The sequence below is a fragment of the Lagenorhynchus albirostris genome, chromosome 14 (genome assembly GCF_949774975.1).
Source record: "Lagenorhynchus albirostris chromosome 14, mLagAlb1.1, whole genome shotgun sequence".
Lineage (NCBI taxonomy): Eukaryota > Metazoa > Chordata > Mammalia > Artiodactyla > Delphinidae > Lagenorhynchus > Lagenorhynchus albirostris.
In genome coordinates this window covers 22,021,069-22,037,700 of record NC_083108.1, presented here as the reverse complement: position 1 = coordinate 22,037,700, position 16,632 = coordinate 22,021,069, and the positions used below count along the sequence as shown (strand labels likewise).

General features: G+C 42.2%; 1 pseudogene; it reads right to left on the bottom strand.

Moving 5' to 3' along the window:
• Nucleotides 1-1,423: 1,423 nt before the first annotated feature.
• LOC132504405 (uridine diphosphate glucose pyrophosphatase NUDT14-like) lies at nucleotides 1,424-16,175 on the bottom strand (annotated as a pseudogene).
• Nucleotides 16,176-16,632: the final 457 nt, after the last annotated feature.

Sequence of the window (16,632 nt, the reverse complement as noted above, 5' to 3'; positions counted from 1 at the left end):
TAAGCTCTGCCAGACACAGAGAACTTTGGAAAGAGTCCAAGTCAGCTTGGTGTAGATTGGGTCACCACTGCTGCTAAAATAATTTCAGTGAAAATCCAGATCTATAGAAAAGATATAAGTAAAAGTGAATCCAAATAAGGTATTGATCTTACTTCCCACTCACCTCTCTTCTGGTGATAAATCACCCTCATCTCAAATTGCAGCTCCCCTATGAAGAGGAGAACTTTATTTCTTGACCACGAAGATTTAACACAGTGGTCTCATCCCTTGTATGAAAGGGGCAGGCATTTCAGTGATGGAAATGGAGGAGCTGAGGACAGGGTAGTGACGTCTTGCAGAGCCCCATGTGGTGGGGGCCTCTGTGAGAACAGCTGCACTTCCATGAGCAGTCATGGTCCCACAATAGACGTGACCACATGTGGCAGGGTTAAGGGGCTGGGGCAGGTGCTTGGGCCCCAAGGGGAAGACACTGTTGGTTGCCTACCAACCACTGTCTGACCTGTCTCTCTTGTCTCAAAGTCTTGTCTGGACCAGATAACAATGCACTCAGCAAACAGTGGCCCCCCTGGGCTATAACTGATGCACTACGATTGATTTAAGCTAGTTGTGGTTACCTTGTTTTCCTCTTCCTGTGACTGATTTAGTTGCAGGCACATGACATTATTCTGGCCCTAGAGACCTAAGGAGAAATTCACTGGAGGCTCCTGGGAAAGATTTTCCTACCTAGTTTTATCTTTTTAAGGAAGGGGATTATCACTGCAGGAGAAGAGCTTTTCTGTCTCAGAATCTGTTGTATGAGAAGGTGATACCTGGGCCTGAGACTGTCATTTTGTGACTGTATTAGTTTCCTAAAGCTGCTGTAACAAATTACTACAAACTTGGAGGCTTAAAGCAAAAGAACTTGATTCTCTCACAATTAAGAAGACCAGAAGTCCAAAATCAGTATCACTGGACTAAAGTCAAGCCCCTGGAGGCTCCAGGGGAGAATTCTTGCCTCTTCCAGGTTCTGGTGGCCATCAGCATTCCCGAGCTGATGGCTGTATCACTCCAAGTTCCACGGTCACTATCTGAAAATCTTTCTCGTGTTCGCATCTTCTTCTCTTCTATGTGTTGTCGAATCTCCCTTTGCCTCCCTCTTATAAGGATACATGTGAGTCCATTTAGAGTCCACCTGGGTAGTCCAGGATAATCTCCCCATGTCAAGATAGTTAACTGAGTCATATCTATAAAGACCATCTTGTACTATATAGAGTAATAGTCCCAGGTTTCAAGGATTAGGATGTGAATTTGGGGGTGGGGAGGGGACGTTTTTCCGTTTGCTGCAGTGACTATGAGGATAGAGCCAAAAAAAAAAAAATCACTTAGAAGCCTCTCTGGAAACCTAATGCCACTGAGTTTTTGAGTTAAGCAGCCTTGGACACAGCTACCACTGGACTTCAGGGGTCACATGGTTGAGGAACCGTCCAACATCAGAGATGACCCCGAGGGTCTTGGGGACATCCAGGTTATCGGTACAGGCTTGGGCGTCATCCAGGGGCAGGTGCACACCTCAGTGAGCTCAGCCTCCTCTGCCAGGCACCCCACCCTATCCCCCCATGCTGCATCCTGAGCGTGTGTCACCTCTGCGGAGAACGTATTCTGGCTGGAGCAGTCAGTCCCACGCCAGACTTCGATGTGGCTACCGGTTGCTGATCAGATCAAAGGGGGCCAGGTGGTAGCCGCCCTCATCCCAAGCCTCCCTGATGGCCCTTTTCTCCAGCGAGAGCCCGGGCTGGTCCATGAGCCTCACAGCTTGGATGCCACCTGGGCCGGGCAATGCCGTCCGCAGCTCCGGAGGCTGTCAGGGTCCTCGCCTGCTTAACAGCTGGCCAGACCTGCTTTACCAATACCACGCTCCTCTGAGGAGAGTTGGACACGAGAGTGGTCATACTGTCATGTTTTGGTGAGGTCCCATGGCCTCAGGATGTCACTTGGGCCGCAATGCTATGTGAGCAGCCACAGGTAGGGGCTGCACGGTATGGGGTGCAGCACGGCCTGGGGTGGACATGGGCAGGGTCTGCCCTGGACTCCAGCCCCTCGCAGCCTTCTTTTTATATACGATAATTTACTCTCATTTTTAAAACCATGGTTTATGAGATATCTTGCTACTTGAACTTGAAAATACTTGGCTTGGGGAAAAAAAAACATTTGAGATAACTTCGTGGCAATTTCTTAAAATATCCAGGGGAGGGCAAGGGGAGGAAGTTACATTTTTGAGGCTGGTTGATTTTTTTAGCATATAAACTGTTAGGAGTTGAGCAGAGTTTCTCAAAGCTGGCACTGTTGATATTTTTAACCAGATGATTCTTTGTTGTGAGGGGCCGTCCTGTGTGTTGTAAGATGTTTAACAGCATCCCTGGCCAGTAGCATCTCTTTCCCCAGTTGGGACAACCAAAAATGTCTCCAGACCTTCCCAAATGTCTTGTGGAAGGAGCAGAGAGGGGCAGGATTCTTCCCGGTTGAGAACCACGAGGCTAATGAGATAATATTGGAGATTCTTAACTGAAATATGTATATATTTTGTAATAAGAGATGCCTGACATCAAAACATTGAGATAACATTTGGAGAATACAACTTCTTGTTGAGGGACTAAAGTTGACTTACGTGGAAAACGTGCCTGAGGTATGAATGCCACAAGATTACTTGTGGTAATATGGGTATAAGTTAGTTGATTGTGTTTAGGTATACACAACTAAAAGTAATTACATTTGGTTGTGTAGAACATATTCATTCAGTGTGTTTTCACTCGAGCTGTTGTTACGCCTCACGCATCCCTGGAAGATGGGAAAACTAACTGAGGACTATTGTGGGTTTTTTTTAACATCTTTATTGGAGTATAATTGCTTTACAATGGTGTGTTAGTTTCTGCTTTATAACAAAGTGAATCAGTTATACATACACATATATCCCCATATCTCTTCCCTCTTGCATCTCCCTCCCTCCCACCCTCCATATCCCACCTCTATAGGTGGTCACAAAACACTAAGCTGATCTCCCTTTGATATGCGGCTGCTTCCCACTAGCTATCTATTTTACATTTGGTACTGTATATATGTCCATGCCACTCTCTCACTTTGTCCCAGCTTACCCCTACCCCTCCCCATATCCTCAAGTCCATTCTCTAGTAGGTCTGCATATTTATTCACGTCTTGCCCCTAGGTTCTTCATATCCATTTTTTTGAAATTTATTTATTTATTTAGATTCCATATATATGTGTTAGCATATGGTATTTGTTTTTCTCTTTCTGACTTACTTCACTCTGTATGACAGACTCAAGGTCCATCCACCTCACTACAAATAACTCACTTTCGTTTCTTTTTATGGCTGAGTAATATTCCATTGTATATATGTGCCACATCTTATTTATCCATTTATCTGTTGATGGACACTTAGGTTGTTTCCATGTCCTGGCTATTGTAAATAGAGCTGCAATGAACATTGTGGTACATGACTCTTTTTGAATTATGGTTTTCTCAGGGTATTTGCATGGTAGTGGGATTGCTGGGTTGCATGGTAGTTCTACTTTTAGTTTTTTTTTTTTTGGTTTTTTTTTGCGGTACGCGGGCCTCTCACTGCTGTGGCCTCTCCCGTTGCAGAGCACAGGCTCCAGACGCGCAAGCTTAGCGGCCATGGCTCACGGGCCCAGCCGCTCCGTGGCATGTGGGATCTTCCCGGACCAGGGCACGAACCAGTGTCCCCTGCATCAGCAGGCTGACTGTCAACCACTGCACCACGAGGGAACCCTACTTTTAGTTTTTTAAGGAACCTGCACACTATTCTCTATAGTGGCTGTATCAATTTAAATTCCCACCAACAGTGCAAGAGGGTTAGCTTTTCTCCACAACCTCTCCAGCATTTATTGTTTGTAGATTTTTTGGTGATGGCCATTCTGACTGGTGTGAGATGATATCTCATTGTAGTTTTGCTTTGCATTTCTCTAATGATTAGTGATGGTGAACATTCTTTCATGTGTTTGTTGGCAATCTGTATATCTTGTTTGCAGAAATGTCTATTTAGGTCTTCTGCCCATTTTTGGAATGGGTTATTTGTTTTTTTGATACTGAGCTGCATGAGCTGCTTGTTTGTTTTGGAGATCAATCCTTTGTCAGTTTCTTCATTTGCAAATATTTTCTCCCACTCTGAGGGTTGTCTTTTCATATTGCTTATGGTTTCCTTAGCTGTGCAAAGGCTTTTAAGTTTCATTAGGTCCCATTTGTTTATTTTTATTTCCATTTCTCTAGGAGGTGGGTAAAAAGGATCTTGCTGTGATTTATGTCATAGAGTGTTCTGCCTATGGTTCCCTGTAAGAGTTTGATAGTTTCTGGCCTTACATTTAGGTCTTTAATCCATTTTGAGTTTATTTTTGTGTATGGTGTTAGGGAGTGTTCTAATTTCATTCTTTTATATGTAGCTGTCCAGTTTCCCCAGCACCACTTATTGAAGAGGCTGTCTTTTCTCCATTGTATATTCTTGCCTCCTTCATCAAAGAGAAGGTGACCATATGTGCGTGGGTTTATCTCTGGGCTTTCTATCCTGTTCCATTGATCTATATTTCTGTTTTTGTGCCAGTACCATACCGTCTTGATTACTGTAGCTTTGTAGTATAGTCTGAAGTCAGGGAGCCTGATTCCTACAGCTCCGTTTTTCTTTCTCAAGATTGCTTTGGCTATTCGGGGTCTTTTGTGTTTCCATACAAATTGTGAATTTTTTTGTTCTAGTTCTGTGAAAAATGCCAGTGGTAGTTTGATAGGGATTACATTGAATCTGTAGATTGCTTTGGGTAGTTTAGTCATTTTCACAATGTTGATTCTTCCAATCCAAGAACATGGTATATCTCTCCATCTATTTGTATCCTCTTTAATTTATTTCATCAGTGTCCTATAATTTTCTGCATACAGGTCTTTTGTCTCCTTAGGTAGGTTTTTTCCTAGATATTTTATTCTTTTTGTTGCAATGGTACATGGGAGTGTTTTCTTAATTTCACTTTCAGATTTTTCATCATTAGTGTATAGGAATGCAAGAGATTTCTGTGCATTAATTTTATATCCTGCTACTCTACCAAATTCATTGATTAGCTCTAGTAGTTTTCTGGTAACATCTTTAGGATTCTCTATGTAGAGTATCATGTCATCTGAAACAGAGACAGCTTTACTTCTTCTTTTCCAATTTGAATTCCTTTTATTTCCTTTTCTTCTCTGATTGCTGTGGCTAAAACTTCCAAAACTATGTTGAATAATAGTGGTGAGAGTGGGCAACCTTGTGTTGTTCCTGATCTTAGTGGAAATGGTTTTAGTTTTTCACCATTGAGGACAATGTTGGCTGTGGGTTTGTCATATATGGCCTTTATTATGTTGAGGAAAGTTCCCTCTATGCCTACTTTCTGGAGGATTTTTATCATAAATGGGTGTTGAATTCTGTCAAAAGCTTTCTCTGCATCTATTGAGATGATCATATGGTTTTTCTCCTTCAATTTGTTGATATGGTGTATCACATTGATTGATTTGCGTATACTGAAGAATCCTTGCATTCCTGGGATAAACCCCACTTGGTCATGGTGTGTGATCCTTTTAATGTGCTGTTGGATTCTGTTTGCTAATATTTTGTTGAGGATTTTTGCATCTATGTTCATCAGTGATATTGGCCTGTAGTTTTCTTTCTTTGTGACATCTTTGTCTGGTTTTGGTGTCAGGGTGATGGTGGCCTCGTAGAACGAGTTTGGGAGTGTTCTTCCTTCTACTATATTTTAGAAGAGTTTGAGAAGGATAGGTGTTGGCTCTTCTCTAAATGTTTGATAGAATTCAGCTGTGAAGCCATCTTGTCCTGGGCTTTTGTTTGTTGGAAGATTTTTAATCACAGTTTCAATTTCAATGCTTGTGATTGGTCTGTTCATATTTTGTATTTCTTCCTGCTTCAGTCTGGGAAGGTTGTGCATTTCTAAGAATTTGTCCATTTCTTCCAGATTGTCCATTTTATTGGCATATAGTTGCTTGTAGTAATCTCTCATGATCCTTTGTATTTCTGCAGTGCCAGTTGTTACTTCTCCTTTTTTTTCCTAATTCTGTTGATTTGAGTCTTCTTCCTTTTTTTCTTGATGAGTCTGGCTAATGGTTTATCAATTTTGTTTATCTTCTCAAAGAACCAGCTTTTAGTTTTATTGATCTTTGCTTTCATTTCCTTCATTTCTGTTTCATTTATTTCTGATCTGATCTTTATGATTTCTTTCCTTCTGCTAACTTTGGGGTTTTTTTTTTGTTGTTGTTCTTCTTTCTCTAACTGCTTTAGGTGTAAGGTTAGGTTGTTTATTTGAGATGTTTCTTTTTCTAAAGGTAGGATTTTATTGCTATAAACTTCCCTCTTACAACTGCTTTTGCTGCATCCCATAGGTTTTGGGTCGTGGTGATTTCATTTTCATTTGTTTCTAGGTATTTTTTGATTTCCTCAGTGATCTCTTGGTTATTTAGTGTGTATTGTTTAGCCTCCATGTGTTTTTATTTTTTACAGGTTTTTTCCTGTAATTGATATCTAGTCTCACAGCGTGGTGGTCGGAAAAGATACGTGATAGGATTTCAATTTTCTTAAATTTACTAAGGCTTGCTTTGTGACCCAAGATGTGATGTATCCTGGAGAATGTTCCATGAGCACTTGAGAAGAAAGTGTATTCTGTTGTTTTTGGATGGAGTGTCCTATAAATATCAATTAAGTCCATCTTGTTTAATGTATCATTTAAAGTTTGTGTTGCCTTATTTATTTTCATTTTAGATGATCTGTTCCTTGGTGAAAGTGGGCTATTAAAGCCTCCTACTCTGACTGTGTTCCTGTCGTTTTCCCCTTTTATGGCTGTTAGTATTTGCCTTATGTATCAAGGTGCTCCTATGTTGGGTGCACAGATATTTACAATTGTTATATCTTCTTCCTGGATTGATCCCTGGATCATTATGTAGTGTCCTTCTTTGTCTCATATAATAGTCTTTGTTTGAAAGTCTATTTTGTCTGATGTGAGAATTGCTACTCCAGCTTTCTTTTGATTTCCGAAGTGGGTCTCTTGTAGACAGCATGTATACAGGTCTTGTTTTTGTATCCATTCAGCCAGTCTATTTCTTTAGTTGGAGTATTTAATCTATTTACATTTAAGGTAATTATTGGCATGTATGTTCTTATTACCATTTTCTTAATTGTTTTGGGTTTGTTATTGTAGGTCTTTTCCTTCTGTTGTGTTTCCTGCTTAGGGAAGTTCCTTTAGCATTTGTTGTAAAGCTGTTTTGGTGGTGCTAAGTTCTCTTAGCTTTTGCTTGTCCGTAAAGGTTTTAATTTCTCTGTCAAATCTGAATGAGATCCTTTTGGGGAAGAGTAATCTTGGTTGTAGATTTTCCTCCTTCATCACTTTAAATATGTCCTGCCACTCCCTTCTGGCTAGCAGAGTTTCTGCTGAAAGATCAGCTGTTAATCTTATGGGGATTCCCTTGTATGTTATTTGTTATTTTTCCCTCGCTGCTTTTAATATTTTTTCTTTGTATTTAATTTTTGATAGTTTGATTAATATGTGTCTTGGTGTGTTTCTCCTTGGATTTATCCTGTATGGGACTCTGTATGCTTCCTGGACTTGGTTAACTATTTCCTTTCCTATATTAGGGAAGTTTTCAACTATAATGTCTTCAACTATTTTCTCAGTCCTTTTCTTTTTCTCTTCTTCTGGGATGCCTATAATTCGAATATTGGTGCATTTAATGTTGTCCCAGAGATCTCTAAGACTGTCCTCAATTCTTTTCATTGTGTTTTCTTTTTTCTGCTCTGCAGTAGTTATTTCCACTATTTTATCTTCCAGGTCACTTATCCATTCTTCTGCCTCAGTTATTCTGCTATTGATACCTTCCAGAGAATTTTTAATTTCATTTATTGTGTTTTTCATCACTGTTTGTTTGCTCTTTAGTTCTTCTAGGTCTCGTTAAATGTTTCTTGTATTTTCTCCATTCCATGTCCAAGATTTTGGATCATCTTTACTATCATTATTCTGAATTCTTTTTCAGGTAGACTGCCTATTTCCTCTTCATTTGTAGGTCTGGTAGTTTTTTCCCTTGCTCCTTCATCATCTGTGTGTTTCTCTGTCTTCTCATTTTGCTTTACTTACTGTGTTTGGCATCTCCTTTTCAGAGGCTGCAGGTTCGTATTTACCTTTGTTTTTTGGTGTCTGCCCCCAGTGGCTAAGTTTGGTTCAGTGCGTTGTGTAGGCTTCCTGGTGGAGGGGAATAATGCCTGTGTTCAGGTGGATGAGGCTGGATCTTGTCTTTATGGTGGGCAGGTCCACGTCTGATGGTGTGTTTTGGGGTGTCTATGACCTTATTATGAATTTAGACAGCCACTCTGCTAATGGGTGGGATTGTGTTCGTGTCTTGCTAGTTGTTTGTCATAGGGTGTCCACCACTGTGGCTTGCTGGTCGTTGAGTGGAGCTGGGTCTTTGTGTTGAGGTGGAGATCTCTGGGAGATTTTTGCCGTTTGATATTGCGTGGAGCTGGGAGGTCTCTTGTGGCCCAATGTAGTGAACCTGACTCTTCCACCTCAGAGGCGCAGCCCTGACACCTGCCTGGAGCACCAAGAGCCTGTCATCCACACGGCTCAGAATAAAAGGGAGAGAAAAAAGAAAGAAAGAAAGAAGATAAAATAAAACGTTATTAAAATAAAAAATAATTATTAAAAAGTTTTAAAGTAATAATAAAGAAAAAAGAAAGAAGGAGGAGAGCAACCAAACCAAAAAACAAATCCATGAATGATAACAAGCACTAAAACTATACTAAAAAAATAAACAAAAACGGACAGACAGAACCCTAAGACAAATGGTAAAAGCAAAGCTATACAGACAAAATCACACTCAGAGCATACACATACACACTCACAAAAAGAGAAAAAGGGAAAAAAATATGTATATAGTTGTTCCCAAAGTCCACCTTCTCAATTTGAGATGATTCCTTGTCTATTCAGGTAGTCTGCAGATGCAGGGTACATCAAGTTGATTGTGGAGATTTAATCCGCTGCTCCTGAGGTGCTGGGAGAAACTTCCCTTTCTCTACTTTGTTTGCACAGCTCCTGGGGTTCACCTTTGGATGTGGACCCGCCTCTGTGTGTAGGTCACCTGAGGGCGTCTGTTCTTCGCCCAGACAGGATGGGATTAAAGTAGCAGCTGATTCGGGGGCTCTGGCTCACTCAGGCCGGTAGGAGGGAGGGGCACGTATGTGGGGCCAGCCTGCGGCGGCAGAGGCCGGCGTGACGTGGCAGCAGCCTGAGTCCCGCCATGTGTTCTCCTGGGAAGTTGTCCCTGGATCACAGGACCCTGGCAGTGGCGGGCTGCACAGGCTCCCCGGAAAGGAGGTGTGGAGAGTGGCCTGTGCTCGCACACAGGCTTCTTGGTGGCGGCAGCAGCAGCCTTAGCATCTCATGCCTGTCTCTGGGGTCTGCACTGATTGCCGCGGCTCGCGCCCGTCTCCGGAGCTCCTTTAAGCAGCGCTCGTAATCCCCTCTCCTCGTGCCCCAGGAAACAAAGAGGCAAAAAAATGTCTCTTGCCTCTTCGGCAGCTCCAGAATCTTCCCCAGACTCCCTCCCAGCTAGCTCTGGCGCACTAGGACCTTCAGGCTGTGTTCACGCAGCCGACCCCAGTCCTCTCCCTGGGATCCGACCGAAGCCTGAGCCTCAGCTCCCAGCCCCGGCTGCCCCGGCGGGTGAGCAGACAAGCCTCTCAGGCTGGTGAGTGCCGGTCGGCGCCGATCCTCTGTGCGGGAATCTCTCCGCTTTGCCGTCCGCACCCTTGTGGCTGTGCTCTCCTCCGCGACTCCGAAGCTTCCCCCCTCCGCCACCCGCAGTCTCCGCCCGCGAAGGGGCTTCCACGTGTGTCAAACATTTCCTCCTTCCCAGCTCCCTCCCACTGGTGCAGGTCCCATCCCTATTCGTTTGTCTCTGTTTTTCCTTTTTCCCTACCCAGGTACATGGGGAGTTTCTTGCCTTTTGGGAGGTCTGAGGTCTTCTGCCAGCATTCAGGAGGTGTTCTGTAGTTGTTGTTCCACATGTAGATGTATTTCTGATGTATTTGTGGGGAGGAAGGTGATCTCTACATCTTACTCTTCCGCCATCTTGAAGCTCCTCTATTGTGTTTTTATGACACTTGTGTTTTAGACTTTATTCCAAAGCCTTGCCAACCCTTCTGGCCAGGATGATAAAGATTCTTCTGTCTGTGGAATAATCTCCATGTTAATTTTTTACACTTCCATACTTGTTTTGCTTAGGATAACACATGTGCAAACTGGATTTTCTGCATATATCTACCAAACTCCATTTGTAAATGTCTGTCCAGTGTCCCCATCTCCGAAATTTGTTTGTTTCCTTTGAGCTGTCCTTCTGTGTAACTGAATTCTGTGCATCCTTCAGGAGCTGGCTCTGCCCATGCTCACTGCAGAATGTTTCCTGATAACTCCAGTCAGTACTGCACTCCCACTATTTACTGCTTGGCATCTGTACAACTTCTTCACGTTTGGTTGGAGATTTGAGATGGATATAAATCTTAGATTTTTCTTTATTTCCTGTGTCCAAGCCTTGTTTTCTCTGTCAAAGCATCAGCTCCTTGATGGAAGGACTCCCTGTCTTTACTATAATAATCTGTAACCCTCACTCCTCAGCAACTCTGATTTAAAAAGGGTGCTGATTGGGGGCTTCCCTGGTGGCGCAGTGGTTGAGAGTCCGCCTGCCGATGCAGGGGACACGGGTTCGTGCCCCGGTCCGGGAGGATCCCGCATGCCGCGGAGCGGCTGGGCCCGTGAGCCATGGCTGCTGAGCCTGCGCGTCCGCAACGGGAGAGGCCACAACAGTGAGAGGCCCGCGTAACGCAAAAAATAAATAAATAAATAAAATAAAAATAAAAATAAAAAGGGTGCTGAGCACATGGAAGATACTCCCCAGGCAAGGTACTTGTTGAATAAAGACTATCTTAGTTGGGTAGCAGCCTGGATTTTTATTTCACTCCAAAAAGACTGCTTCCCATGGTGACTGTCTAGCATGGCTCTCAGTCAGAAGTCCTGTTGGAAGTAAGCTGAGGTGGAAGGGTTTTATTCCAACCTGGGATAGGCTCAGGTGAAAAAGTTTGACACATAAATATTACACTGCATATCAAAAAATAAGTCTCATACCTTCAGAAGGCTGAGTTTGCTGAGCCTTGTGTGCTCCCAAAGCAGTTGACTAGAATCATCTATGGCAGGATTTTTCCTGAGGCAGCATCAATATGAGCAGCTCAGGATTTCAAGGTGTGGTTTCCTTCCCTCTCAAAAGGAGAGTTTCCTTCAAAAGTACACTCCAAAAATTTTTTAATAAAACAAGGTTTTCAATCTCATAAAAGGGCTCTGTTACATTGAGAAAGGGTACCCTTCTGTAAACAAAAGTGTGTTTGTCCTTAAACTCAGGGGCATTGCTTTCCTGTGAACTCTCAGCAATAGTAAATGAAATTACCATATTTCATCAACTCCGAGACACATTTAAGAAATATTTTTACATGTATGAATTAGGGTACATCTTGCAATCATAATAGGCCAGTGATATTGGGCTATAGTGGTCATTTTGCGGCATGCATGGACATCAGAACTTGCAGAATGAAGGAATGTTAGGGACCTGGCAGAATATCCTAGAGATAACAGTTCATCAATTTAAAAATGAATTTTGATGAACTGAGTCATGGCACAGAGTAGAAATGAACACATATAATGGAGGAGGCATGAAGTGACTGTTAAGAGTCAGATGCAGAATGTGAAGCAGTGATAGAATTGGCTTACTTTTCCTCTTGCTGGATGCCCAGAGTGATGTATGGAAACTGGCTAAGTTTAAGTGAGCTTAAAAGAGCTCCTTCTATAAAATTCTGCTTTTAGATGATACAAAAGCATTGGACCATGTTTTTTTATTGGCAGAAGTATTTCTTAGTGATACATCCTGTAATGGTACATCTAACATGCAGTGCTTTCTTAGATTCAGTGAAATCAGCATCAAGGGGGTTTTAATGACATGAAAAAATGAGTCAAAATTCTCATACAGTAAAAAAGACACAGTACCTTAAGATTTGGGCACAGAGTTTAAGAACTGGGAAGGAGTCCCAATTTCTAATATCCTTAGTTACTATTTAGCAAAGATGTTCATCCTCTGAATGACTCTTTCTTTACTCCTTGCTTAAGATTCTTGTATTTTAATTACTTCTGATAATTGGGATTCCATTGCTATCATTAATAAGAAGGGAACTAGTAATATTGGTGGGTCTTCTATGTTTAAAATGTGTAATCTTAGTACTGAAGCCTCAGCTGTCCTGCTTGCTGTGATTATATAACAGAGCTTCCCAACCATGTGCCATGAATCAGTTCAGGTAGAAAAAAAAAATCATCCCTTTAGCCATAGAGTCTGGGGTGTCCAGAACACATTGGCAGGCTGTTTCTGGCCACGTAGAGCCTATATTTTCACTGCAGTGCTGTACAAACATTAACCTTTTTTTAGGTACATCCTAACATGGAAAAGGTTGAGAAGCACTGCTCAGATGGACAGGTTGTTAGTAGCTGCTCTGAAAGAATATGGAAGAGACAAAATGAAGAATCCCTTGGTCACCGAGGCCCTGTCACTGATGGCACAGGTTATGTACAAAAGTTTCCCAGTAAGAGTCCATACCATTACTACACTGGTCCAGGAGTATTTGTTTCCACATTTGCAATCCCAAGGAAGTCAGGTAAGAATTTATACTCCTTTTGCCACCAGAGTGGAAGGAGGAACTTTGGTACTAAACATGAAAGTATTGAAACCAGCATCAGTTCTACAAAGGGGGTCCTCAGAATGGGGTCTTGGGCCAGCAGAATTGGCATCACTGGAAATTTGTTAGAAAGGCAGAAACTTGGGCCCCAATTCAGACCTCTGAATCAGCCACTCTGGGATGTGATCCCTTCTTCTATCCTTTAAGAAGCTATCCAGATGGGGTTTTTTTTTGTTGTTGTTGTTGTTTTTGTTTGCGGTCCGCGGGCCTCTCACTGTTGTGGCCTCTCCCGTTGTGGAGCACAGGCTCCGGACGCGCAGGCTCAGCGGCCATGGCTCACGGGCCCAGCCGCTCTGTGGCATGTGGGATCTTCCCGGACCGGGGCATGAACCCGTATCCCCTGCATCGGCAGGTGGACTCTCAACCACTGCGCCACCAGGGAAGCCCTATCCAGATGGTTTTGATGTTTGCTTAGGTTTGAGAACCACTGACCTATAGTTTCCAAAACATAAAAGATAACGGAAAAAATAGAACTCTTGGTCTCTTGCCTGAAATACCCTGGAATGTGGGCCCTAGAATAGGAGTCATATTTCTCCTGTCTTTTTTTGTGACTTTGGGCTAATTACTTAGTTTTATTGGGTCTCCATTTTTTTCCAGTGTAGAATGAAAGCATGCAATTAGATCTTTTTGTTCCTTGTCATTTTTTCCATCGCCCTGTATTTTTAAATTTCATCAAGTGTTCTGTAGCACCTTCTGCAGAACCATGGAGGTGGGGGCATGAGTGGGAGATGGCAGGTTTCCAGGACCCTTTCATGATGCTGATGAAGGGAGGAACCATCTTCTTTCCGCATGGTCTGGCAGGAGTTCGGCCAAACAGGACTTTTCCTGCTTGATGAGTAAGAAATGACTGTGAAGACGATGTGGGCCCAAGACTTCATTACCAGCTTCTGGTTTCTAATCCTGGCCCTGATAGTAACTCTCACTGTGATATCAGGCAAGTCTTAATAACTCTTTGGATCTCAGTTCTTTTACCTGTGATACAAGAAATCAACTAAGGAGAGAGAGCTTTATGTATCTAGAACAATGATCAGAGAGCAGATATCCAATAAATCCTCCATTTTCTTTCCTTCTCAATTCAGAAATTCCATTCTTTGGAATTCTTTAGGGTTAAAGATTGCTCTGCAGACATTGAGTCTTGATTGCCACATGATTATTCAGGTTCCTAAGCTTTTCCCCCGAAGGAAACACTTGTTGACAGCAGTCAGTGTTCTTGCTGGCTTGTGTAGTTGGTAGGCATATCCAGTGAAGTCTGCCTACCCACCTTCAATCCGCTATTTATTGCGAGCTGTAGGCACTTTTGACATGGATGTGTGGATATCAGTAATATGTCTTACTTTAATTAAAGTTGTTTTACCCATGAGAGATTAGAAGCAATTTCTTTTTGGTATTTACATATTATTTATTTATGATATTTTTCATAGACTCTCACAATTTTTAACATCAGTGATGTACCAGACACTTTCCAATAGGTTATTCTATTTAATCCTTACAACAATTGGTGAAATAGGTGTTATTGCCTCCATTTAAGATGAAGAAACTAAGACTCAGTTTGAGTAACTTTGCAAAGGTCACTCAGTATGTGACAAAACCAGAATGTCAACCCAAGTGTTTTCCTTTCCAGAGTCTACGCTCTTTGTACAGAAGCAAAGTTTTCCTAAAAACTCATGTTTGCTGGGTAAATGGCTTTAGTGTTTACTTAAGGGTTTCTCTAGTTGAGGAAGGTGCTGAGAAGGTGTTAAAATTCAAGTTTAATCAATCAGCCAATTACTATTTATTGAATGCCTGCTGGGTGCAAGGATTGCACTTGGCGCTATGGGAAGTGAACAACAACAAAGAAGCTCAAACTGATCATAATGTAATGGAAGAAGAGAAACACACACACATAAAGTGACGCTCGACCTGTGAGGCCCCAGAGAGAGTTCCAAAGGAGAGGGAGAGGGGAAGAGTGGCAGGAGACCAGGGCTACGCAGCTCCCTTGCAACTGGGCTGGTCAGGAAATGTTTTTTCTGACTTGGCACGTGTATCAGGTTTTACTCTGCTTCTGGCATTATCTTAATTTCTACAGCAGCCCTGTCCCCATTTTAGAGCTAGTAAACCAAGTACCAGAGAGATGAATTGAGCCTCACCCATACGTACAACTGGCAAGAAGTAGGAATGGGAATCACACCTGGGTCTTTCAGAGTCCAAGTCTGATCCTCCTTCTATGACACCATTTATTAGAACTAACTCTAGAAAAGACTTGTTAACATTTATGCTTTCCCCAAAGTAGACTTGTAATCATGTAAATGCCAAGAAATGGGGGTTTAAAGACCAGAAGATTTTATTTACTCATTCAGAGTTTCAAATAGTTGCATAAGGAATGAGCAATGTTCTGGTGAAGGAGAGGTCTTTGGTTTTTGTGGGTTTTTTAAAGCTGTTATGCCAGTGTTTATTCAGGTATGTGCTAAGGATTCAGACATTAAAAAGAGCAGTTTAGAATCTTGTACAGCTCTTTAGAGAAAGTCCTACTCCCCAAATATTTATCCATGCACGAAATTGCCTTCTTGTTTGGGAGGGGAGGTTGCAGCCTTGGTTGGTGGAGGCTGCTGAGAGCCCTGGGCAGCCTTGGACAGTGAGGCTGGGCTGACAAGGGCTTAAACCTGATTGGGGATGGGGAGTAGGCCTTCGAGGGATAAGGGTCACTGCAGAGCTCAGAGCAATACCTTCTACTTGGGGAGTCACCAGTGAGGCCAGGCCGAGGAGCAATTTTCACACATTTCAGAAAGTTCAGGCAGTTGCTAAGAAGCCTGTCGCTGGGGTGATGCCAGGAGCCTGGGCAGTGGCATCCGTCTAATTAACTGCAGTTATAACTTTCATGGGCGTCAGCCTGCAGGGCTTTGATGGGAGGCAGCAAAACCAGACAGTTAGCAAGTGAGACTTGCCCACTGCACGAAAAGCAAATGTCACCACAGCCCTGAAGAGTGAAGCCACCCCAAAAGGAAGCACAGGCACAAACTGTTGGCTCAAGGAGAAAGTATTCAAGGGGAAATTCGAAGTGCTTGTTTTTATTTTGTTTTGCTGATAAAGAGCATTTTTAAAGATGAAGTCCTTTTGGAAAGAATGCAGGTTTTTTCTATATTTTTATTACAGTCATCTAAAACTTATATATGCTTATAGAAAAAAAAGGAAACAGGAATAAATAGAAATTGAATGGCTGAGTTTAAAAAAAAAACAGTATTTTGAATAAGAATGTCTAACATTATCAAAGAGTCATCTAAGTGTAAGGGGGTCCTTACTGCTCATGGTACTTCTTGATAATGGAACAGAATTACCTTCCATGGTAGGCATGGGAATGGTCCCAATTTGAAAAGTCAAAATGTATTAAAATGTCCTTTCGAGATCAAACAAACTAAAAACTTGAAACCCTGTAATACCTACCACAAAGATATATGTGTATTTAACACTCAATAAATATTTATCGCTAAATCAATCTTTTTTTCAGAAGGCTTGCGTCAGAATCCTGATCTTCTGCATTCTCATAGTATCTCTGTGTTTAGTCTGGTGTTAATTTTATTCTAATACACAGGGAACTGTTATATACAACTATTCAGTTACTAGAAATACTCCATCACAGTGTCCCGTGCCTGCAACATTATTGTTAAGTGGACATGATATAATATGTATAATTAACAGATATGAATACCGCAAAATGGGCCAGCTAAGAACCAGTTTTTCCTAATGAATCACTGATAATGCAAAGTTCTCTTGGCTGTTCTCATTGTAAAATATGCGTGGG